This window comes from Rana temporaria, chromosome 2, assembly GCF_905171775.1.
Source record: "Rana temporaria chromosome 2, aRanTem1.1, whole genome shotgun sequence".
Taxonomy (NCBI): domain Eukaryota; kingdom Metazoa; phylum Chordata; class Amphibia; order Anura; family Ranidae; genus Rana; species Rana temporaria.
Window position 1 is genome coordinate 360,246,570 of NC_053490.1, and position 27,517 is coordinate 360,274,086.

The 27,517-nt window shown below is 43.2% G+C and overlaps 1 protein-coding gene across 1 annotated transcript in view; it reads left to right on the plus strand.

Moving 5' to 3' along the window:
- Positions 1-27,517, plus strand: part of PM20D1 (peptidase M20 domain containing 1) — a 359,154-nt gene that overhangs the window by 7,489 nt on the left and 324,148 nt on the right.

The following is a 27,517-nucleotide window of genomic DNA, read 5'->3' on the forward strand; positions in this document are numbered from 1 at the left end:
GTCCAGGCCCGGATGGTTTGACTGTTAGTCCCAGAGATGTGCAACTATTTTAATAAAATAGGAGACGAAGAAGAAATAAAAAGAATCGCTTCTTGCCAATATTTCTATTATTCCTAAAATAGGAAAAGATGGAACTTTGTGCTCCAACTATCTACCAATAGCATTGTTGAATGCCGATCTAAAGGTATATGCAAAAATACTGGCAACAAGTATAAAAAGTTTAATACCCGAATTGATAAACACAGATCAGGCAGGATTTGTAAAAGGCAGGGAAGGGAGAGATAATAGCATAAGGACCATACTGTTATTACAGCAAGAAAAAAAAAAGAAACCCCCAGTCGTACTCATGTCAATAGATGCTGAAAAAGCATTTGACAGAGTCGACTGGGGGTTTATGATGGATACCTTACGAAGCATAGGGCTGGGACCAAAATTTATGAAGTGGGTAAGGAATCTGTATAGCCATCCGACGGCTAGGGTGAAGGTCGATTGGAGTGTGTCGTCGGTGTTTGAAATTAAAAATGGAACCAGACAGGGTTGCCCGCTCTCGCCCCTCCTATATGTAATAACACTGGAACCACTACTAGTAAAAATCTGGGAAAACCCGGACATAGGGGGGGGGGTGAGAGTGGGCGACGATGAACACAAGGTGGCGGCCTATGCAGACGACATACTCCTATATTTGACCAAACCTAGAGTTGCACTGCCCAATGTTATAAAGGAAATAAAAAGATACGGCGAACTTTCTTATTTTAAAATAAACCCAATAAAAATGGTAATCCTGAATCTGGGTATAGGCAAAAAAGAAGCGGAAGAATTACAGAAAGAATTTCCATTTATGTGGGAAAAAGAATCTATAACATACTTGGGAATTAAGATCACACCTACAGTGGAAAAACTTTATTTGGCCAATTTTGTTCCCTTAATCAATGAAATTAAACAAGATTTGAAAAGACTGGTAAGGAAACCTATCTCATGGATCTGTAGGATCAACGCTTTTAAAATGATGACACTACCGAAAATAACCTATAAACTTCAAATGCTCCCCATAAGAATACCACAAAGTTTCTTTAAGATAATTAAAACAGTAATCTTGAAATATATCTGGGCAGGCAAAAAGGCCAGAGTAAGCTATACACTAGGGCTGCAACTAACGATTATTTTCATAATCGATTAGTTGGCCGATTATTGTTTAGATTCATCGAATAATCGGTTAACAACCTTAACATAATAAAAATGTTGCTGCGATTTGCATTTTTTTTTGGCCAATTTGTTGTTGGGCAGATTAGAAAACACAAATTGCCAAAAAAAAAAAAAATTCTGCAGCTTCTCCATTGAAGTATATTGAACCAAAAAAACTAAATAGCACAGTTTTGCGTAAAAATAAAAAATAAAAAATAAAATCAAAAAACCCTTGCCCTTTCCAAATAGCAGCTGACAAAATCATGGCTGTGAAACCATGTAAATGAATGTAGTGTGTTTCTGCAAAAAGCACAGAGGTGTGACCCAGGCCTGAGATGTTTAGTAACATAATGGGGTTAAAAAAACTAAAAAAAATAGTACAAAATAAGCAAATAATCGCTACTGTGGGACAGTGAAAGTAAAATTTACAGTAGAGATTTGCTCTTTCTCTCATCACCTTCCAGGACGGCACCCGAGAGATGATGGCTCCTCCCCACAGGAAACACAATCACTTCACATGTGTTTCTCCCGAACACATCGTCACGTTTGTTTTGTTTGAATACCTAGAGACCGGGGAGGGTCGAAGGTACCCCTGTTGAGACAGGTCTTAGGGAGGCCGGGGAGGGCTGAACTAACCTGTAGGCCTTCGGGTCTAACTCACAGGTCGCCCCAGGCGTGCACCAGCGCTCTGAGCTGCGGGGAGGCTTGCCATCGCTAGGGTGCAGAAGAAACGCCGCCATTTGAAGAGCTCTCTCTTCCCGGGTACTGCTTCCTACTTTTGGAAACATTGCGCTCCAAGCCTCTCTGAGTGAAGGTGGGCTTTTGCCTCACAGCGCAACCCGGAAGGGACGCCGGAGAGAAGCATGGCGGTGGAAGGGTCGGCTTGCGGATAGCCCTTACAAGAGGTACCGACAGCTGGGGACCCAGCCAAACCTCCTCATGGCAGGAGGAGATGAAGGCAAATGTGACTGCAGGCAGATCCAGGTCGGGGCGCAGTGAGTACATTCCCCCTTGGAAAGGGAGGAGGAAAGGGAGTGAGAGTCCTGGTCTTCAGGGTCTGAGTCTCTGGGGCCAGCCAGCCAGCACAGGACTGGTTTTTACTTCTCACCCTTTCACCTCCCCAGTACAAACCTGCAGTCCTGGGGGAGGACAAAGTAATATTATGCATATATGTATATCTCTTGTCTTGCAAAAACCCCCCCAGCGGATCCCAGGAGACCCCAAATAAACAGTCTCCTACCGCTACAGGGCATAGCTCCTCATAACTTGGCAGAGAAAGGAAAAACTTTCCATGAAGCCGCCAGGCAGTCCATAACTTAAGGTCTGACATAGAGGAGCTTATCCCTAGAGAAGACATATCCTCCCAAGAAGGCCTCGTCCGAACGGAACCTAGTGCCCTTCCCCCGCCCTCACAGTCATTCCCTCTAGTCCAGGTAGAGGAAGCTTAAGGAGGACAGGGAGGATATGGTAAGCCAAGCTAAACAGGAGCCATTCACCCTAGAGGGTCTGGTTGGACTCCTGCAGGCAAATACAGGCCTCTGAGGAGATTATAAAATCCCTAGAATAATCTCCTAAAAGGGGGCTGAGCAAGGCTCAATCCAGTTAGGGCCAGCCTGCCATGAATCTGACAGGCAGATCACAAGGGTGCAGTTAGGTTTTTTTAGCCAAAAAACTGACCTCCTAAACTCTTAGGATAGGCCCAACAGGGGGCATACTAGTGGGTATATTACCCTTGTGGGGGTTGTTTATTGGTTACAATATCTCCCAAGTTCCAACCGATCACTTCCTCCTTACACTGCTGGTATATCTGTCAGTGTGTTAGAGTTAATCTAAACCTCTTGTGGCTCAGGCAACAAACCATTTAGGTGGTGTGAGAAGCGTAAAATGCTAGCCTGCAACCCTTAATTGGGAGTTTCTCTGGTACAAACCCCTGTGTTAAAGCTATGAAAATCAGCCATACAGGTGTCTGATTGCCTCCAGCCTGAGACTATGGTCACCATCTTCATGAGAGACCTAATTGATTTCTGAGTCTGTGCTCGTTAAGACCTTAAAGGCTTGGACTAGCTCCCACCTGTGTGTGGACCAGCTACACCTACTCAGACCTTTGCAATAGCAGAATAGCCGCTACCACTATTGTGGTATAGTCACACACCTCGGATTTCCAGTATTTGGAACTACCATGTTCCTTCACTGGGATATATATATATATAAATTTGTGTGTGTATATATGTAGACTGATGATCAAGGGATATCCTATGACTCACCAGAAATGCCTAAAATTGATTAGATAACGGTACTCTGTTCCTTATCAAACGCATAACACTGAATGGTGGTGACGCCTCTATGGTATATTCGCACACTATTGTTATTCAGAAACATACCACATTGAGTTACTGTCGGTGTAATTTCTGTCGGATACATGCATGTATATTATTGCTTATCAGAGAAGCATGACATTGATTTGTCGGTGACACCTCGATTATATAAACCGCACACTATGGTTATTCAGAAACATACCACACTGAGTTACTGTTGGTAAAAAATTTCTGGAGGTCACATGTTGGTACACTATTACTTATCAGAAACGCATGACGCTGAGTTACTGATAGCGACACTTCTGCTGGTTATATGACTATACAATTTTGCTGATCAGAAACGCATAGCATTGTATTATTGTTAAGGATATTTATAAATTCAGATATGCACTGCTTTAAGTGTCCTTTTTTTGCTTGTGACATTTCTGTTGATTAGATGACCCGACAAGGTTGCATTAAGTAACACATTGGGTTGCCGACAACATGCTGTTGGGCATATAAACTTTCCAAGTTTTTTTCTAATCAAAATAATGCACAACTGATATTGTGGGTTCATGACGGTATACTGTTACTATCCAGAAACGCACAGCATTGAGTTTTCTTGCTAGTGACGTTTCTATCAGGTATATGACTGTGGGTGTTGGAATACACAATGTTACTGTCTGTAACATTTCGGTCCCTTGTCCTATACCCTATTGTTTATCTGAAGTATGCTAATACCACTCTCTGCTAGTTATGACTGCAGGGAGTATAACACCAGCAATACACGGTTGAGGCCGCATATGTCCTTTTGGTCATACTGGCCATGCGACTGTTTGTTTTTTTCTATGATCATCAGAGATGTACTATAGGTGCTAGTATTATTTTCTGTTGATTGGAAGACCGTACTGCGGTCAGTCAGGAATAGACAACACTATAGTGGTTCTTGTCCTCCTGTCCTGAATCTATTACCTTGGGTCGCTGCACATAAATAAAACACAGCAGTAGAAGGTGTCTGTGTCCTCTGCGTTCTTTATTACTCAGAAAAAAACACTATATTGGCTAGTGGCCTCTCTGTTGAATGTAGGACCTATAAACCTATTAAGCATCAGAAGCTCACACTTGGAGCTTCTGTCCTTTCTCTGGGCTTAGGTTATATGGTATCTTACTACATATGAGAAATACACACCTAAGGTTGGTTGTGTCTTCTCTATCCTACAGGTGTCTGTATATCAGAAAACACAGCAGTGGAGGCTGGGGGTGTCTATCTGTTTTTCCATATTAAGTCTGAGCTTGCTGTCCTTTGGAAATACAAGATCTAGGACATGTATATCTGGGACATTTTGGTCACTTTATTTCAGACCTTATTTTCCATTCACATGGAAGGAACAGGATTTCTGATTGCGGGCCTTTACTTCTAGGCATGCCAGAGACATTCCCTAGACCTGAACCCAGTAGGGTTATAGGACACTGGAAGGAGGTCATAAAATCACCTAGTAGGTTCTTTTTAGTAGAAAAGGGGTTACGCTGTTAGGGGCTGTTTGCCTAAAAAATTCAGCATCAGGATTTTTTCTGACTGGTTCTCCCGATCCGATCCGAGCTTTATAGCTCAGTGTATGTCCTTCATGTCACCCCCTCGGACGAACTGGATATGAATAACCAATATTCATCTTTTACTCCTACTATGGCATTGGTCCCTTGTGGTAGGGATCTGCTTAACTTAACACTCCTTGGTGCGTTGAGTGGATCATGACCTCAAACACTGGATTTTTACAGAATACTGTATTCTGTTGGCGTGTGGCACTCATGGGTTTACCCTGAGATTATAGGGTAAAATGTATCTGCATATTATATGCGGGGGGCGGTGAAAAGTTTTCTTTCCCCGACACCTTTGTTCTTTTCTGTTATATACCGATGAATGCAGTGGTTACTCGCAATTTTGTAACAGGCTTCTTTTCTGCGTAGTTTAATGATCGACTCGCAGGGTTATAAGGAGCCTAGGGTATATAGAACAATCTCACATCTGACATGTCGGTATTCAGATGGGAAGGAACCCAGAAATGGGGAATGACCAGGATGGGACCTGCTTGTCAACCGGCTTGCAGAGCAGCTGTTTTATCCGGTCTAGCAGTGTACGTTGGAGACAGGAGTTTGTCCACGCGTATTGGCGGACGCACGAACGAGCCACGCCAAGGCATCCTGTGGTCCGGACACTGACCAATAAGTGTCCTCGCTATAAAGTCACATGCATTCCAATGAATGGAGGTGGACAGGTGGACTGAAGGGAGTGCAGGAGCACACCAAACGCCCTGCTTGGTCACATACCTGTCCAGTCATTTGAGTGAAGGGAATAGACTTCCCTTAATCTAGTATCCTTGAGTGGGTTTATTTCCTTGTTTCACCAGGACTATGGCAAACAAAAAAGGGGGACCCACAAGGATTGTACGTCGGGAGACCCTGTTTCTTTCTAAACCATTCTCCTGTACAGACTAGTGGCTTAAAACCACATGTTGTTTTTTCTGGGTTGATCAAAGTAGGTCTTTGTTTCACAGAACAAATCTCTGACTAAACTTTGGATGGTCTTATGCAGCTTTGCAGACACTATCAACCACGATGGCTAGAATATTGGCGCAGCCAACCTTTCTATCCTAAAGAATACTCAAGCTCTCAGAATTTTTTCTTTAAGAGCACGTGCCACCTAGACTCTGCATCCAAAGAGGAGACAAGAGCATAGGTGGAGCAGACCTGCAGGTCATTTTCATGATCCAGCTAGGATACCCTCATCACACACTAGGAAGTGGAAGTGGTGAAATAAAATCAGATTCTGACATCTAGCAAAAGACCTTGCAGGCAAGGGTCCCACCCTAAAGTAGGCCTGTTGGTTACTCGTCTATCCTCTCGGGTGCCGTCCTGGAAGGTGATGAGAGAAAACGGACGTTACTTACCGGTAACGGTGTTTCTATGAACCTTACAGGACGGCAGGCCTACTTCCCGCCCTATGTGGAGGGAAAAAGATAAGCTAAACGCTAGGTGGTAAATACCTATACGGAACAATGTCCCTTGTGAACCAGTTCAGGACTACTCTAATGCATACTGAGGATCAAGGGGATGGGTGCGGACTTTTAAATTGTTAAGTGATTGTGTTTCCTGTGGGGAGGAGCCATCATCTCTCGGGTGCCGTCCTGTAAGGTTCATAGAAACACCGTTACCGGTAAGTAACGTCCGTTTTTTGTACTATAAAATTATATATTTTTTATTTTTTTAACTCCATTATGTTACTGGCCGATTAATCGATTATGAAAATGATAATCGATTAATTTCATAATCGATTAGTTGTCGATTAATCGATTAGTTATTTACACTGTACACTGTAATACACTGTTGAGCATGAAAAAAAAAAAGTGGCGGGTTGGCGCTCCCTGATATAAAAAGATATTATTATGCCGTAATATTAGCGAGGTTAGTAGAATGGACAAATACACACACACTAAAAAAAAGTGGGTACAAATGGAAGACACACTAAGTATGACACAATTAAATAAGAATGTTTGGATACCACCGAAAATTAGGAAACTGGGCACGGATACACACAGTATAACAAAAAATGTATTTAAAATATGGGACACAGTATTTAGAAGGGAAAAATGGGAGTACGACTCTCCATTGACTCCATTGGCAGGCACAGACTTCATTCCACCAGGCAATAGGACACGGTTGGGAAAGCAATTGGGCGGGAAAAATTTAAAAGATATCGTCACACGGGGAAAAATAAAAGCAAGACAGGACATAAAAACAGTAGAAGGGGATCAACACTTGAGTGATTGGGAGTATTTTCAGTTGAAACACTTTGTGAGCACTTTACCACAGCCGATTCGGGACAACAAAACCTTAAACCCAATAGAAAAGATATGCAGCATAGATAAGCCACTGAGACACGGTATATCATTGGTATATGGAATATTAACAGATTTTGAGGCCCAGGAGACATTGCCATTTGTAGAAAAATGGGGAAACGATATGGGCAAAAAGATAGACAACTCACAAATGATAGGTGCAGTGTATAACTATGCGTCAGATATAACTACTATTGAAGCCAATTATAAGTGTATGGTGCGTTGGCACCTGACCCCAGTAAGAATGTGTAAAATACACTCAAACAATTCAGACCTCTGCTGGAGGAATTGTAAGCAAAAGGGAACAACAATGCATATCTGGTGGGACTGCCCGAGAATAAAAGAATATTGGGAAGACATTTTAGAATATACGGAAGAAATAACAGGGGAGAAGATCCTACATAACCCAATGACTTGTTTATTTCATGGAACAAATAAAGTAAAAAAACAGTATGGAATAACTCTGGTCCCAGTGCTGCTAAATGCAGCAAAGGGCCTAATTCCAAAAAATTGGCTACACCCAAAAAGGCCATCAATAAAAGAGTGGATAGAGAGGGTCGATTACATAGCAGAAATGGAGTAGCTCGCTCCAGGGGAGATAGGAGGAGAGGACAGATACAGAGCGGTGTGGAAGAAATGGAAAGTTTTTAAATCATCTGAAAAATTTGTACAAGGCATGACAGTTATTGGCCGGTGAGAAAATAAAAAGAAACGATAACAGCATAGGGCACACAGATCCGGGTAGGAGGGAGGGGAAAAAAAAAGTGTACGATTTATAAATGCCTGTGAAAAAAAAAAAAAAAACGATAAACGTTGCATTTGCACCAGGAAAGAATATAAAATGTATCAAAGAAATAACCACATATGATGCGAAGCCATAAAAGAGACGCTATGTTCCGTGAGCAAGTCTCCTTGTCCTTTGTTGGCGAAGTCTGAAGTGGGAATTTTTTTATATATATATATATATATATATATATATATATATATATATATATATATATATATATATATATAAAATATAATATAATCTTTTTGGTACAAGTCAGATATACAGCAGACATAACTACCTTGCATGGCAAGAGCGTGCTGCAAAAATAGAAAAAAGATTGGTTAGTTTTTTTTGTTTTTTTTTAAAGCTGCATGGAGTTTAGCTTTTAAATTTGTTTTTGTCCTTTACCCCCCCCCCCCCCTCAGATTTCACTCCAACTATAGATCATTCTATGCTATTATTCTGCGCTACCAGCAAAGGTGGACCATGTCTGCAGTGTGGAAATATTTTAAAGTTTCTGATAAAGACCCCAAATTTGCAATCTGGAGTTTTTGCTCAGCATAAATTTCAAGAGGGGGTATAGTGCCAAGGCATTTTTCAACATGTTTGATACACCACCTAAAACACATCATCCAGTTCTGCATACAGAATACAAGAAAACCGTCCCACCTCCAAAAAGTGCCTCAGGCTTAACACCATCTGTGGCCACAGTCTTTGAAAAGGTTAAATAATGACAGTCCCAAAGTTTGTGCCATTACAGAAAAAAATATGGAATTTACTGCATTAGATGACCAGCCATTCTCTGTTGGGGAGGACATTGGATTTCGTAGGCTTATGCAACATATTGAGCCGCGTTACCAGGGCCGATTCGCCCTATAGGCTCACTATGCAAGCCGCTTAGGGCCCGCAAAGCTGCGGAGGGCCCCTCAAATTACTAGAGGCCCCGCCTGGTAAGAAGTCATCTTCGGCCCCTCACCCCGCTTTTCAACTCGCTGGCTGCATGGGAGAAGAGGTAAGAAGTCAGCACCGGCTTCTCACTTTAATGTAAGATGTAATTTCCGACAGCAGAACCCCCGCTTCTCAGCTTTAATGTGACATGTCATCTTCGGCAGCCCTCCCTCCGCTTCTCAACTTTAATGTCACTTTGCTTAGGGCCCCAGGGAGGTCAGGATCGTCACTGCGCGTTACTACCAATCAGATGCTACTTTGCAGATACCTGTCTACCTGAATTGTTTTGCAGTGTTAGAAAACACGTTCATGAGCTCATGACTTCCGACATCATAGCAATCCGTTTTACTACTGACATTTGGAGTTCAGATGTCAGTCCAACGAGCATTCTTAGCCTGACAGCGCAGTGAATGGATAACAAATTTCAATTGCAAAACATCCTACTTAAAGCGGAGGTCCAGACAAATTACTCACTAAGGCTCCATGCACACTTAAGCTAAAAAAAAGCTATAAGGCTCCATGCACACTGAAGCTGATAAACTGTAGTTTATTGGCGTTTTGGCTTTTTTATTTTTTTTAAAGCCCATAAACTGAACTCTATGTTGGCCACATGGGTGTTTTTTAGTGTTTAATGAGCTTTGGAGTTTATTGGCTTTTTTCTGATGCAGTTTTTTGGTGGGAAAAAATGCTAAACAACGAAAAACGCTCAAATGCCGGCACCAGTGTTTTTTTGCGTTTTTTTTTTTTATCTATTGAAAAAAATAAGCTACACTGAAAAACGCTGATTAAAGCTATTGCAAAAATGCAAAAAAAAATGGCGTTTAAGCTTAACACCATTAGTGCATTGCACAGATGTGGCAATGAACCAGAAATTTGGTGCTGTATTTACCTTATTAACAGTCTTTTTTAGTGGCACACCCTGCTTGTCACCCCCAGCAGGAGTAGGTGCGTCTATCCCTTTTCCCCCGGCGGCGCACTGTCTCCTGGGAGCTAAGTGTCAGCATTCCCAGGAGTCAGTGTGGATCGCCGCAGAGAGAGATCGTAAAACCAGAAGTGACGCGTGACGTTGCTCTCTTCCCGTACAAAGCTTTGCATCATCTGTGTTTCTTTTTGTTGGCATCACAACGAGGCGGGAACGTCCGACAACGCCGCCCGTTGTGATGGCAACCTGGAAGTTTATGCCGCTTTCCCCGTCAACACTGAGCATGTGTGGGAACGAGCGGTGAATTCTGGGAGATCAGCATTCACTGCATCCAGGAAATAAATACTTGTGGGCTTCACAAGCCCACAAGCAAGATGGAAACGGCCATCATCAATTATTATAACTTTGTTTTTTATGCCAAACCGGAAATCAGGGAAGATAGATATTACAGCTAACAAGTGAGTGTAATATTATAGAAGAGGATAACACAATGGCGCCACTCTAAGTGTAATAAGTAGTGTAACATTTATTGGATAAAAACAGCAGCAAGCTTACGCGCAAGCGTTGGTGAGATTAGGCATGTATCACCAAAGAAACGTCCCCGGCTGTCACTGTATGTGGCTGTGTTGTGGAGCGGTTGGCGTCGGTGGAAGCCGTCGCTACCTCTGTCTCTGACACACTGGGAGCCGAGCTGTGACGTCAGTTCCGGATGGACGCTGGATCAGATGGATGGCAATACTTCCGGGTGATGTGGGGGAGCCAGTAGGCAACGCGTTTGCGGAGCATGCGCTTCTTTCTCAAGCCTGATGGGGGCCATGTTTGCTCTGGGCTTTTGTAGTATAAGCACCAGTGCTTCTGGGTCCTAAAGTCCTCACTGTTAGCGTGAGGGGGGGTCGCACAATTTACAAATGCAGCAATATGGCAAATTACAAAGCAAACAAATATACAATTGTATAAAAACTAACCATGAACAAATACATGAAAGGGCAACACAATATGTTAAACTTATGTGCATGATGTGTGGGGGAAGGGGCAATAAGGGGATTTAAAAAAAAAAAAATATATATATATATATATATGTGTGTGTGTGTGTGTGTGTGTGTGTGTGTGTGTGTGTGAATTATAAAAAAAAATAGTGAAAGGAAGATTATAAGAAACCTGATCTTATATGTGCGTAATTATGAGCATATGTGCACATGCGTACAAGTTGGACATGAAAGAAAATTATTGGATGTATGTCCATATACATACATGCATGTACAGGTATGCATGCATCCAAAAAAGACTATTAATCTGTTGGGTTTGGGCAAGGAACAAAAATACAGGGAAAGGGGGTCATGGTACACATTACTTGGATGTGCTTGTACATTTGACCAAAGGAGTACTTGCTTGTTGGTAGAAGAAGACCTTAAGGCCCCTTTCAAACGAACGGCTGTTTTGCCGCAGCTAAAAGCATGTTTATGTTTTGCTGGAATTCAAGACTCCAGGCACAGCGATTAGCTGCATTTGTACAGTGCTTTTAGCTGCGGTTGCGTTTAGCCACGGCACGATATTGAAAGGGGATCCAACTTGGATCCCTGCAATACCAAGCACTGTGTTTGGTATGAATCTTGAGGGGGAACTCCACGACAAAATTCAAATAAACTGGCATGGGTTCCCCCCAGGGCTGTGGAGTCAGAGAAAATTTTGGGTACCTGGAGTCGGAGTCGGAGTCAGCAAACAATGCACCAACTCCGACTCCTACTAAATTTAGATTGGCGGAACATTTAGGAGTCAAAACTTTTATCTACCGACTCCACAGCCCTGGTTCCCCCTACAGGAGCATACCAGGCCCTTGGATCTGCTATGGATTTTAAGGAGACACCCCGTACGCCGAAAAGACGACATGGGGTTCCCCCCAAAATCCATACCAGACCCGTATCCGAGCAGCAGCCTGGCCGGTCAGGAAAGGGGTGGGGACGAGCGAGCGTAAAGTAATTTAGTCAGCTCCGGGGGCCCCCCCTCTCTTCTTTAGCTCTTTTACGAGGGGGGCCTTCTTCGATGTCTTCTACGGGGGGGGGGTGATGTGTCAGTCTTCACCGCCGTCTGGTTATCTTCCGCCGGGGGGGGGGGGGCGCTTTCTTATTTTAGCTCTTTTACAGCGCCCCCCCCCTCCCGGGCTTCTTTCTTCTTGCCAGTGGCTAATGAGCTGCTTGGATCGCTTCCATGACAAAGCCAGCCATCGGCTGGATAAAAAAAAGATACTGGGGTTATGGTGATAGATTCAGCCATAACCCCAGTAAACCACTTACAAACCGTGACACGTGTGTATTGAATGAAAAATTGCTCCATGCCAAATCTAAATATATAAATGTTTAACAAATTACAATTAAAAAAAATGCTGCTCCCCTTAAAGTGTTATATACTGCCAATGGCAATTATAGTGAATATAGGGGGCGCTGTGTAGAAACTGTTGTGCATCTATTAGGGTTGTCCCGATACCGATACTAGTATCGGGACCGATTCCGAGTATTTGCGGGAGTACTCGTACTCCCGCAAATACCCCGATACCAATATAGAATACTTCCCGCCGCCGTCGGCGTGACGCCGCATCCCGCCGCCATTCGCCGCATCCCCGCTGCCGCCGACTGTGTAATACGCCGGGAACATTACAGCTTTGAATAGCTGTAATGATTCGCACCGCGCATAGACACTCCCCCTCGCTCGGGTGAACTGTCCAATCCCGAGCGAGGGGGAGTGTCTATACGCAGCGCGGCGCCAATCATTACAGCGATTCAAAGTTGTAATGTTCCCGGCGTATTACACAGTCGGCGGCAGCGGGGATGCAGGTAAGCGGGACATGGCTGGATGGGGGGAGACGCTGGATGGGGGGAGACGCTGGCTGCATGGGGGGAGACGCTGGCTGCATGGGGGGGAGACGCTGGCTGGATGGGGGGAGACGCTGGCTGGATGGGGGGGAGACGCTGGCTGGATGGGGGAGACGCTGGCTGGATGGGGGAGACGCTGGCTGGATGGGGGGAGACGCTGGCTGGATGGGGGGTGACAATGGCTGCATGGGGGGTGACAATGGCTGCATGGGGGGTGACAATGGCTGCATGGGGGGTGACAATGGCTGCATGGGGGGGGTGACAATGGCTGGATGGGGGGAGACAATGGCTGGGGGAATACATTGCTGGATGGGGGGTGACAATGGCTGGATGGGGGTGATACATTGCTGCATGGGGGGAGACAATGGCTGGATGGGGGGATACATGGCTGGATGGGGGGAGACAATGGCTGGATGGGGGGAGACAATGGCTGGATGGGGGGATACATGGCTGCATCTGTGGGGGGACATCGCTGCATTTGGGGACACATTTTAAAAAAAGTATCGGTATTCGGTATCGGCGACTACTTGAAAAAAGTATCGGTACTTGTACTCAGTCCTAAAAAAGTGGTATCGGGACAACCCTAGCATCCATACTACACCATATAATAGTGAAATAGTGCTTGAATATATTGTGAACACATTGACATTTAAATCAATAAATCTCAGATGAAAAAAGTCCTGTTTGAAAGTACATGTGTAAATATAAAAAAAAAAACAGTCCCAAACGAAAAAAGTTTTTGCAAAAAAAGTCCAGTGACAAAATATTGATTGCAAGGTGTTGTGATTCAAACAAATTATGAGATTAGTTCTTCACCAGATATACGACACCCAAACGATAAGATCTGCTTACCTGATGTATTTGACTTCTTTGGTTAGAAAGAAAGTCAAATGTCGCCTTGACAGGTTAGTGCCTGCTCATATACAGTGCCTTGCGAAAGTATTTGGCCCCCTTGAACTTTGCGACCTTTTGCCAGGCTTCAAACATAAAGATATAAAACCTGTAATTTTTTTGGAATAATCAACAAGTGGGACACAATCATGAAGTGGAACGAAATGTATTGGATATTTCAAACTTTTTTAACAAATAAAAAACTGAAAAATTGGGCGTGCAAAATTATTCAGCCCCCTTAAGTTAATACTTTGTAGCGCCACCTTTTGCTGCGATTACAGCTGTAAGTCGCTTGGGGTATGTCTCTATCAGTTTTGCACATCGAGAGACTGGAATTTTTGCCCATTACTCCTTGCAAAACAGCTCAAGCTCAGTGAGGTTGGATGGAGAGCGTTTGTGAACAGCAGTTTTCAGTTTCCGCAGATTCTCACTTGGATTCAGGTCTGGACTTTGACTTGGCCATTCTAACACCTGGATATGTTTATTTGTGAACCATTTCATTGTAGATTTTGCTTTATGTTTTGGATCATTGTCTTGTTGGAAGACAAATCTCTGTCCCAGTTTCAGGTCTTTTGCAGACTCCATCAGGTTTTCTTTCAGAATGGTCCTGTATTTGGTTCCATCGATCTTCCCATCAATTTTTAACCATCTTCCCTGTCCCTGCTGAAGAAAAGCAGGCCCAAACCATAATGCTGCCACCACCATGTTTGACAGTGGGGATGGTGTGTTCAGGGTGATGAGCTGTGTTGCTTTTACGCCAAACATAACGTTTTGCATTGTTGCCGTTTTGCATTGTTTTGCATGGTTTCATCTGACCAGAGCACCTTCTTCCACATGTTTGGTGTGTCTCCCAGGTGGCTTGTGGCAAACTTTAAACAACACTTTTTATGGATATCTTTAAGAAATGGCTTTCTTCTTGCCACTCTTCCATAAAGGCCAGATTTGTGCAGTATACGACTGATTGTTGTCCTATGGACAGAGTCTCCCACCTCAGCTGTAGATCTCTGCAGTTCATCCAGAGTGATCATGGGCCTCTTGGCTGCATCTCTGATCAGTCTTCTCCTTGTATGAGCTGAAAGTTTAGAGGGACGGCCAGGTCTTTGTAGATTTGCAGTGGTCTGATACTCCTTCCATTTCAATATTATCGCTTGCACAGTGCTCCTTGGGATGTTTAAAGCTTGGGAAATCTTTTTGTATCCAAATCCGGCATTAAACTTCTCCACAACAGTATCTCGTACCTGCCTGGTGTGTTCCTTGTTCTTCATGATGCTCTCTGCGCTTTAAACGGACCTCTGAGACTATCACAGTGCAGGTGCATTTATACGGAGACTTGATTACACACAGGTGGATTCTATTTATCATCATTAGTCATTTAGGTCAACATTGGATCATTCAGAGATCCTCACTGAACTTCTGGAGAGAGTTTTCTGCACTGAAAGTAAAGGGGCTGAATAATTTTGCACGCCCAATTTTTCAGTTTTTTATTTGTTAAAGTTTGAAATATCCAATAATTTTTATTCCACTTCATGATTGTGTCTCACTTGTTGTTGATTCTTCAAAAAAAATTACAGTATTATATCTTTATGTTTGAAGCCTGAAATGTGGCAAAAGGTCAAAGTTCAAGGGGGCCGAATACTTTCCCAAGGCACTGTATGTGTATGGCTTGGAGATATGTACCGTATCCTCCTCCTCAGAGTTGCAGATGGGAAATATGCAAAAATATAGGACATCCATAGCATAATACTGTTTATTAAAATACGTGTTTAAAAAGATTTAGCCAAATGGCTCCTTACATTTGTGGGTGCCTACCCGGCTGCTGGCTTGTCACACTGGATCAGGTTTCCGTCCACCTCCGTGGATAGCGTGCACTCCACCCCGGGGACGGTGCTACCACGAGACAAACTAGGCAGCCGCCTAGGGCACCCTGCTCCCTAGGGGCGCCCGGCCACTGGTGTTCCTACTCTCTTTTCTCTCTGCAGCAAGCAACTACGTCTCAGCATCAGCAGGCAGCCGCCGCTCCATTTGCACATAGTGTCAGAGGCTCAGCGGTGGCAGAGAAATGTGTCTGTGTCCCGACTCACAAATGAATGGAAGCAAACATTCATTGATGGGTGCCTGTGAGGCTACATTTGATGGGCACTTCATTAAAATGGTGGGGTATACATGGGCATGGCAAAGAGGGTGGAGTCAGGGGTGGAGCCAAGGGGGCGGCAAAATTGGGTTTCGCCTAGGGTGTCAAAAATCCTTGCACCGGCCCTGACTCCACCGTCCACAGGGAACAACCGGAGGACCGCATATGGCGCAAGACAGCGTGACCAGGTACCGCCTCGACGTACGTTTCATTAATTACATCTTCAGGGGGCGTACCTGTTCACAGACGGTCATGTTATTTATAGTCTTAAAGCCTAACTACTAGATAAGGAAAATGTGTGCGTGCAGCGGCAGTGCTGGTTTACAAATGCACCAGACAAAGATACATATAAAAACCGTACCACAGCGCCACTCCTGGTGGCCCATGTTAGCACAACAAATTTAAAAACATTTCAGTATAGTTCGGTGCTAATGTATCATACGCCTTTACACTACTTGGTACCGCTTGCACAATTAACTTATTACCTTTAATTAATAGAATAATTATAAATTAATAAATGATCTATAGTATGTCATAAAAAATGAATTCCAATCTATATGCTAAAGCTCATCTGTGTATTCAGCACCAACCTTTTAGGCTGTGCGTTTTTTACCAGATATGTATGGAAAAAAGTCCACAAGGACACCCTGTACTATATAAGTTGTTAAATGTACCACAATAATGTGTATATATAAAATATTCCACTCTACTTCTAAATGTTATTGTAATCTATGCAGCGTCAGGATTAAGGACCAATGAGCAGCACACAGCTCCTGGTCCTGTCAGGGGGAGAAATGCCTGATTGTATGAACAGACAATGTATGAACAGCGATCAGTCATTTCCCCAAGTCAGTCCACCCCCCCTTCAGTTAGAACACACCCAGGGAACATACTTAACCTCTTCCTTGCCCCCTAGTGATAACCCCTTCCCTGTCAGTGGCATTTTTATTGTAATCAATGCGTTTTTATAGCCCATATAATGGTCCCAAAAATGTGTCAGAAGTGTCCGCCATAAGGTCGCAGTACCGATAAAAATCGCTGATTGCTGCTATTACTAGTAAAAAAAAAGATATTAATAAAAATGCCATAAAACTATGCCCTATTTTGTAGACGCTATAACTTTTGTGCAAACCAATCAAACGCTTATTGCGATTTTTTTTTTTTTACGAAAAATATGTAGAAGAATACGTATCGGCCTAAACTGAGGAAAAAAAACGTTTTTTTTATATTTTTTGGGGATCATTTATACCAGCAGAAAGTAAAAATTATAATTTTTTTTTTCAAAATTGTCGCTTTATTTTTGTTTATAGCGCAAAAAATGAAAACCGCAGAGGTGATCAAATACCATTAAAAGAAAGCTTTATTTGTGGGGGAAAAAATACACCAATTTTGTTTGGGAGCCACGTCGCACAACCGCGCAATTGTCAGTTAAAGTGACGCAGTGCCGAATCGCAAAAAGGGGCCCAGTCATTGACCAGCAATATGGTCCGGCGCTGAAGTGGTAAAATAACAAACATGTCATACTTGTCTCCACTGTGCAGTTAGTTTTGCACAGAGTGACCCCGATCCACGTCTTCTGGGGTCCCTCGGCGGCTTTGGTCCTCCCCGCAAGTAGTGACCACAGTCATGTGAGATAGCTTGCATGGTGGTGAGTAATTGCAGGCGCGCTCCCGTGATACAGCGAGCGGCCATAGCCGCTCACTGTATCACTCGGCCTCGGCGCGCCGCGTCACTGGATGTGATTGACAACAGGGCCAGCCAATGTCTGAGCGGCAAAGAGGATCTCGGGACCGAGCGCGGGACTTTCGAGGGATCAGGTAAGTATAACGGGGGGTGGGGGGGCGTCAGCATCAGATGATTTTTCACCTTAATGCATTGATTGCATTAAAGGGGTTGTAAAGGTAAATGTTTTTTCACCTTAATGCATCCTATGCATTAGGGTGAAAAAACATCCGACGGTACCGCCCCCCCCCCCGAACCCCCGTTTTACTTACCTGACCCCTCGAAAGTCCCGCGCGCGTCCATGTGATCGTCTTCGGTTCCCAGCCTGGCCGTTGATTGGCTAGGCTGGACGGATTGATAGCAGCGCAGCCATTGGCTGGCACTGCTGTCAATCACAGCGGATGACACGGCGCACCAGGGTGCGGGGCCGCGTGATACAGTTGCCGGCTATGCCCGCTGCTGTATCACGGGAGCGTGCTTGCAAAAGCTTTCCACCATGCTCGCTCGCTCGCATGAAGGTAGAAAGCTTTTGCGAGGAGGAGCCGAGACAGCCGCCGAGGGACCCCAGAAGACAGGGTTAGGGGACACTCTGTGCAAAACGAGCTGCACAGTGGAGGTAAGTAGAACATGTTTCTTATTAAAAAAAAAAATAAAAAAATCTGCCTTTAGTGACCCTTTAAAAATTGTTTTTACTTTACAACTCTTTTAAAGACCTCCTATATGGTGATTCATACACTTTTTGGGGTTGAAAACAGAGTTGTTTTTCAGCCCGCTGTGTACAAAGGGAGATCACTAATTACCATATTAAGATTATTAGTTTTGCCTGCAAATATTTTTTTTTTTTTTATATTATTTAGTTTTCTGATATATTTCTCAATATCAATGAATACATCAAACTTGTCCACGTCTTTGTTTGGTGCAAATTTCAAACCCTGACTTAATATCTCTAAATTATTTATCTGAAAATTCTACTCCTGCTAAATTGGAAATACCCTGGTCTAATTGTCTTTTTCTTTTTCTTTCCCCTTCCTCCTTTTCTACCTCTTTTTCTTGACGTTCCTTGGTAGGGTGTGGGGGATTGGCCGGAGAACGGTAAGGCTTGCTCCAATCCCTCCATTCCCTGCCCCGGTAGTGATTTTTATATGGCATGGGCCTAACTCTAAAGTTTCCTCTAAAACCTCCTTGCGGTGGTCTATGTGGATACTGATTACTATTCTGTTCATAGTAGTTGTAATCAGATGGTCTATTATCCAAAGGTGCAAACCTATTATAAGTTTGCACTGGATAGGGAGGAGGATATGGGTAGGGGTTAGGAGGAGGAGGATAGTGTTTAGAATTGGTGGAAGGTTTGATCGTGTTTTTTTTTAGGGGTACTAGATCTTTGGGGGTTTTTGGGTGTTTTAGTCATTTGTGCAACTACATGGTGAATTTCTACCTCCCTCTCTACTGATGTTTCGGGCGAAGTAGCTTGACTAATATTTTCCTGCCATTTTATAGATTTTATTTTCCTCAAAATCTTTGGTGTCCTTTTGATATATTTTTTATTTGCCCATCATACTTGGATAAATGGGTTTGTAAAATTTTAGCTCGGTCTATATAGTCACTATTTTTGTTTTAATTCTGAAATTTTTGATGTGTATTGCAGTTGGCAAGTGGTTAAATCGGAATTAAATCAATCAATTGAATTTCATCAATTTAATGGTTTTCAAAAACATTTACAATTAAGGCATGCCATGAATGACTGTCCCAGGTATTTGTACTCTACCAAACTGTCAACCCAACAAATGGCTGTGGTCATAACTGACCATTTATGCAGCACCATGGCAACTGTAGATCAACCAGAGGCCGATGGCAGCCTTCATGGCTGTAAAGCGGGGATAAGCAATTAGCGGACCTCCAGCTGTTGCCAAACTACAAGTCCCATCATGCCTCTGCTTCTGGGTGTCATGCTTGATGCTGTCAGAGTCTCGCTATGCCTCATGGGACTTGTAGTTTGGCAACATCTGGAGGTCCGCTAATTGCTTATCCCTGCTGTAAAGGATAGTTACATAGTTAGAAAAAAGACACAAGTCTATCCAGTTCAACCACAAAAAAATAAACAAACAAAATAAAAAACATAGTACAATCCCATACACCCAACTCCATAACCACAGTTGATCCAGAGGAAGGCAAAAAAACGCAGCAGAGCATCATCCAATTTGCTACAGCAGGGGAAAAATTTCCTTCCTGATCCCCCGAGAGGCAATCGGATTTACCCTGGATCAACTTTACCTACAAATCTTAGTAGGGATGCACCGACTATCGGCGGCCGATACATATCGGCCGAAAATAGCATTTTTGGGTCCCTGCCGAAACACAGTAAAAATTGCCGATAATGAAGCTTTGGGTTGTACCATTTAGTTTACGAGAGGGGGGGCAATGTTCTTATGTACACGCAGACCGCCAGACACACACTCTGGCCGCCAGACCTGTACATAGCGCGAGAAGCGGCAGTGGCACTGTACAAATTGTGTGCCGACTGCCGATCGCGCTCCACTGGAGTCCTCCTAGCTCCTATTTCCTGATTTTTGGACTCCCCATACTCTTTGGACTCTCTTGGTATAGTCCAGCAGCGTGAGCCGCGTGACGTCACGGCCGGAGGCGAGGGAGGACTCGGAGCAGGCAGGGAGCTGTGTCGGAGCCTGTGAGCCTGTAATCACACTGCATGCCTAGGAGGAACCTAGCAGTGTACTAAAAGTAAGCAGCACAAAACCTTTAACCTTTATCCCTGTGTTCATGTTAAATGGCTAGTTCCGAGGGGGGGGGGGGTAAGGGGTTAACTAACTGAGGAACTGAGGTGCCATTTTTTTCACAGTGGCACAGTGAGGCTGCAATTGATATTTTTTTTGGTAGTCAGATAAGGCAAGCATGGCTTAATAACACACAAACGTTTAACGTTTGTGTGTTATTGAGCCATGCTTGCCTTATCTGACTACCAAAAAAAACATTAATTGCAGCCTCACTGTGCCATCACATACAGCCACTGTGCCATCACACGTCACCACTGTGCCCATCAAACGCAGCCACTGTGCCTTCACATGCAGCCACTGTGCCATCACACGCAGCCACTATGCTAACACACGTCACCACTGTGCCCATCACATGCAGCCACTGTGCCATCACATGCAGCCACTGTGCCATCACATGCAGCCACTGTGCCATCACATGCAGCCACTGTGCCATCACACGTCGCCACTGTGCCCATCAAACGTAGCCACTGTGCCATCAAACACAGCCACTGTAACCATCTATTATTGCCACTGCCAGTTTGCCCCATCAATTGCCACCACTTTGCCATCACACACAGCCACTATGCCACTGCCAACACACGTCGCCACTGTGCCCATCAAACGCAGCCACTGTGCCATCAAACGCAGCCACTGTAACCATCAATTATTTATTGCCACATCGATTGCCGCCAAAAAAATTAAATAGGGGGAAAACAAAGAAAATTCATTTTCGGTTTCGGTTTCAAACTGAATTTTTTTTATTTTATTTTTATTTTATTTTGGTTTTGTTTAGGTTCTGAAATTTCCATTTCGGTGCATCCCTAAATCTTAGTACTCAGTTCTATTATGTACATTTAGGAAAGTATCCAGGCCTTTCTTAAAGCAATCTACTGAACTGAACTGGCCAGAACCACCTCTGGAGGGAGTCTGTTCCACATTTTCACAGCTCTTACTGTGAAGAAAACTTTCAGTAATTGGAGATTAAATCGCTTTTCCTCTGGACTTTGCAAGAGAGCACCAAACATGGGACATTCAAAGGTGGAAGAAAGTTTTATTCTCTGATGAGAAAAAATGTAACCTTGATGGTTTCCAACGTTACTGGCATGGCAAGCAGATCCCACCTGAGATGTTTTCTACGCGCCACAGTGGAGGGGTCTGGGGTGCTTTTTCCTTCAGTGAAACAATGGAGCTTCAGGAAGTGCAGGGGCGTCAAACGGCCGCTGGCTATGTCCAGATGTTGCAGAGAGCATTCCTCATGACTGAGGGCCCTCGTCTGTGTGGTAACGACTAGGGGTGCAACGGATCAAAAAACTCTCGGATCGTTTTTCGGATCAGGAGTCACGGATCGGATCGTTTTTCGGATCAGCAATAAAGAAAAATTTTCAAATGTACAGATACAAAAGTAATCTCCTTAAAATGACCACACCGTATAAACTTTGATCTCTATAAATAGTATCAACATTCCCTGCACTTATTGCCAAAAACGATGGCAAATTAAATAAAAGGATATAAAAAAAAAGTTTGCCTACAAAAGATTGAAGGATTACCTAGGGTTACCATTTACCTAAATGATCATGAGACTGTGCTGTGTTGCCAAGTTACTTGCCTTTTTTAGAATTAAAATGTAGTTGAGTCCCATCTTCTCCATCCAGTGTGCTTGCCAGAGCCCAGAGCACAGCGTGACATGGCTCCCCGCCTCAGCGCGCCGACTACAGAAGTCAACACGCTGAGGCGGGGAGGTGTGTCACGCTGGGCTCTGGCAAGCACACTGGGTGGAGCAAGATGGCCGCCGCTTCGGAGCTAGGCCGAAGCCGGGGACTTTCCTAGGCTCCGGAGCGCTCCGCGGATCGGTGACGATCCGTTGCACCCCTAGTTTTTCAACAGGTTTTACAACAGGACAATGCTACAGTACACATTGCCCGCAGGACAAGGGACTTCTTCCAGGAGAATAACATCACTCTTTTGGTCCATCCTGCGTGTTCCCCTGATCTAAATCAATTGAGAACCTTTGGGGATGGATGGCAAGGGAAGTTTACAAAAATGGACAACAGTTCCAGACAGTAGATGGCCTTCGTGCGGCTGTCTTCACCACTTGGAGAAATGTTCCCACTCACCTCATGGAAACGCTTGCATCAAGCATGCCGAATTTTTTTTTTGAAGTAATCAACAATAACGGCGAAGCTACTCATTACTGAGTTCATGTTTGGAACTTGGATTTCTGTTTTGGGGGGGTTTAGGTTTTTTTTGGAGGTGTGGTCCTAAACTTTTGATCAGCTGAAAAACAGCCTGTTTCAGTTTATTCGTTGTTTTAATTAAATCGAATCCTCAAAAAAATGTTTGGCTCACTCTCATTTCTTCTTGTTGCATGTTGAAGCTCTACTTGGAACCTTGTTAAGATCCAACAATGTAAAATATGATTTTTTGCCATTTTTCAAGTGGTCTTTAACTTTTGATCAGGACTGTATATATATATATATATATATATACATACAGTGCCTTGCAAAAGTATTCAGCCCCCTTGAACTTTGCGACCTTTTGCCACATTTTAGGCTTCAAACATAAAGATATAAAACTGTAATTTTTTTAGTGGGACACAATCATGAAGTGGAACGAAATTTATTGGATATTTCAAACTTTTTTAACAAATAAAAAACTGAATAATTGGGCGTGCAAAATTAGTCAGCCCCTTTACTTTCAGTGCAGCAAACTCTCTCCAGAAGTTCAGTGAGGATCTCTGAATGATCCAATGTTGACCTAAATGACTAATGATGATAAATAGAATCCACCTGTGTGTAATCAAGTCTCCGTATAAATGCACCTGCACTGTGATAGTCTCAGAGGTCCGTTTAAAGCGCAGAGAGCATCATGAAGAACAAGGAACACACCAGGCAGGTCCGAGATACTGTTGTGGAGAAGTTTAGAGCCGGATTTGGATACAAAAAGATTTCCCAAGCTTTAAACATCCCAGGGAGCACTGTGCAAGCGATAATATTGAAATGGAAGGAGTATCAGACCACTGCAAATCTACGAAGACCTGGCCGTCCCTCTAAACTTTCAGCTCATACAAGGAGAAGACTGATCAGAGATGCAGCCAAGAGGCCCATGATCACTCTGGATGAACTGCAGAGATCTACAGCTGAGGTGGGAGACTCTGTCCATAGGACAACAATCAGTCGTATACTGCATAAATCTGGCCTTTATGGAAGAGTGGCAAGAAGAAAGCTATTTCTTAAAGATATCCATAAAAAGTGTTGTTTAAAGTTTCCCACAAGCCACCTGGGAGACACACCAAACATGTGGAAGAAGGTGCTCTGGTCAGATGAAACCAAAATCAAACTTTTTGGCAACAATGCAAAACGTTATGTTTGGCGTAAAAGCAACACAGCTCATCACCCTGAACACACCATCCCCACTGTCAAACATGGTGGTGGCAGCATTATGGTTTGGGCCTGCTTTTCTTCAGCAGGGACAGGGAAGACGGTTAAAATTGATGGGAAGATGGATGGAGCCAAATACAGGACCATTCTGGAAGAAAACCTGATGGGAGTCTGCAAAAGACCTGATACTGGGGCTGAGATTTGTCTTCCAACAAGACAATGATCCAAAACATAAAGCAAAATCTACAATGGAATGATTCACAAATAAACATATCCAGGTGTTGGAATGGCCAAGTCAAGGTCCAGACCTGAATCCAATCGAGAATCTGTGGAAAGAACTGAAAACTGCTGTTCACAAACGCTCTCCATCCAACCTCACTGAGCTCGAGCGGTTTTGCAAGGAGGAATGGGCAAAAATTTCAGTCTCTCGATGTGCAAAACTGATAGAGACATACCCCAAGCGACTTACAGCTGTAATCGCAGCAAAAGGTGGCGCTACAAAGTATTAACTTAAGGGGGCTGAATAATTTTGCACGCCCAATTTTTCAGTTTTTTATTTGTTAAAGTTTGAAATATCCAATAAATTTCGTTCCACTTCATGATTGTGTCCCACTTGTTGTTGATTCTTCAAAAAAAAATTACAGTTTTATATCTTTGTTTGAAGCCTAAAATGTGGCAAAAGGTTGCAAAGTTCAAGGGGGCCGAATACTTTTGCAAGGCACTATGTGTGTGTGTGTGTGTGTGTGTGTGTATATATATGTATATGTGTGTGTGTGTATATATATATATATGTATATGTGTGTGTGTGTGTGTGTGTGTGTATATATATATATATATATATATATATATATATATATATATATATATATATATATATATATATATATATATATATATATATATATATATGAAATAAAATAACATTTTTTTAAACTTTTTTTATAAAAAAAGGGGGTTGCCATCCGGGGCCCTGGGGACCTCTGGGCCCTTAAATAAAAATAATAAATATATATATATATATATATATATATATATATATATATATATTATATAAAGTGTAATTAAAAAAAGGGGGGTTGCCATCAGGCCCCTGGGGACCTCCGGGCCTCTTGCAGGTGTACTGCCTGTACCCCCCTGATGGCGGCCTTGGTGGTCTATAACAAACTCCAATGATTAACTTTGAACTACACACACATCTGTATGCAGTTCCACCCATAATGCTTCAGCCTCATCACACTCTCCATCAACCAGGTCCTCTTTCAAGCTTGCTTTGAGGTCACTTCTCACATAGAGACAGACCCCGCCACCTTTCCTTTTTACCCTGTCTTTCCGAAAGAGAGCATAGCCAGGAATATTAATAGCCCAGTCATGTGAGGATTGAAGCCAAGTTTCAGCAATACCGATTTACATCATAGCTCTCCTCATGCACCAGAGCTTCCAACTCACCTATTTTGCTTGGCAGACTTCTGGCATTGGTGAACAAACACTTTGGTGTTTTTCATATCATTATTTGTAGTACAAATGGCACTATAGTTTCCAATGGCTGTTTGCAACATGGGAACTTTCTTGTCACCTGCCATAACCCTCCCTCCATCTATCCCCATTGCACTCTATATTAATTTCTGACCCCTAGCTGACCTGTGTGCCCAATGTAATTCTAGTTCACCCTCCCCCTCAAGCCTAGGTTCATCCTCCCCCTCAAGCCTAGGAAGGAAGGTTTAGTTTCATGTGAATAACTTGCTTTTTTTTCTCTTTTTGTTTTAACCGCTTCAATACAGGTAATTTTCACCCCCTTCCTGCCCAGACTAATTTTTTTTAGTTTTCAGCGGTGTCGCATTTTGAATGACAATTGCCACGGTCATGCAACACTGTACCCAAATGAAATCTTTATGGTTTTTTTCCCACAAATGGAGCTTTCTTTTTGTGGTATTTGATCACATCTGCGTTTTTTTTTTCCCCACTATAAACAAAAGAAGAGCGTCAATTTTGAAAAAAACACAATATTTTTTTACCTTTTTCATTTAATAAATATCCATTTCTTTTTATTTTTTTTTAAATTTTCCTCATAATACGTATTATTCTACATATTTTTGGTTAAAAAAAATTGCAATAAGCGTTTGATTGGTTTGCGCAAAAGTTATAGCATCTACAAAATAAGGGATAGATTTATGGCATTTTTATTTTTCATCTTTTTACTAGTAATGGCGGCGTTTTCCTGTGTTTTTTTTTTATTTTTATTTTTTATTGTGACCGTGACATTGCAACGGACACGTAGGACACTTTAGACACGTTTTTGTGACCTTTCAAATTTATACAGCGATTAGTGCTATAAATCTGCACTGATTACTGTATAACTGTGACTGGCAGGGAAGGGGTTAACACTAGGGGGCGATCAAGGTGTTAATATGTTCCCTAGTGAGTGATTATAACTGTAGGGGTAGGGGACTCACAAGGGGAGGAGACCAATGTGTGTTCCTCTGTACTGGGAACACACATCGGTCTCCTCACCTCTGACAGCCCAGGACGTCATATGAAGTCCACCTGGAGGGAGGGAGGGAACCCGCCAATGTCATTTTACAATGACTTGGTAGGGAAGGGGTTAATGACCGGTGTCTATTGCCTCAGGGGTGTTCGTTACCCTAACCCTTCAAAAGCTGCTTAATAAGTGCACTGCAAGCAAGAGGTCAGTAGTGTGGAAGTCAATCTGATGGTCACCACTAGTGGATCGGTAAGTGCAGGTCACAACCTTTCAACTGTTGTGACTAGGGGTGCAACGGATCGTCACCGATCCGTGATCCGAACGGGCCACCCCGTTCGGATCGGCACACCCCGCGATCCGCGGAGCGCTCCGGAGCCTAGGCCTAGGAAAGTCCCCGGCTTCGGCCTAGCTCCGGAGCGATCTTGCTCCACCCAGTCTGCTTGCCAGAGCCCAGCGAGACACGCCTCCCCGGGGAGGCGTGTCACGCTGTGCACTGGGCTCTGGCAAGCCGACATGGAGAGGGAATATTAGCAGAGAAGCACTAGTGTGAGAGGAGGATGGGGGGGGGGGGGGGGAGAGCACATTTCAGGGGTGGATTAAAGAGGAAGCAGTTGAGGCTGTTTGGGACTTGTTAAAAGTACAATCTTGATGTTTTTACAGCTATATATAATTATATATATATATATATATAATATATATATATATAGCTGTAAAAACATCAAGATTGTACTTTTAACAAGTCCCAAACAGCCTCACCTGCTTCCTCTTTAATCCACCCCTGAAATGTGTGTGTGTGTGTATATATATATATATATATATATATATATATATATATATATATATATATATATATATATATATATATATATATATATACATATATATATATATATATATATATATATATATATATATATATACACACACACACACACACACACACACACACACACACACACACACACACACACACACACACACACACACACACACACATTTTTTTTTTTTTTTTGCGCTGATCCGAAAATGATCCGATCCGTGACTCCTGATCCGAGGATCGATCCGATCCGTGAGTTTTTTGATCCATTACACCCCTAGTTGTGACCTAGATAAGCTAGGAAGGCCCAATACAACCAGTGGTTCCTTTGGGAGTGAGCACTACATGTGTATTTATTTATTTTGTATGTGTCCCTGTTGAAAAGATTCTTATCACTTCCTCCCCTGTTGGGAAACTAGGGTAAAATCTTCCCAATAAGGAAACAGAAGGCAATCAA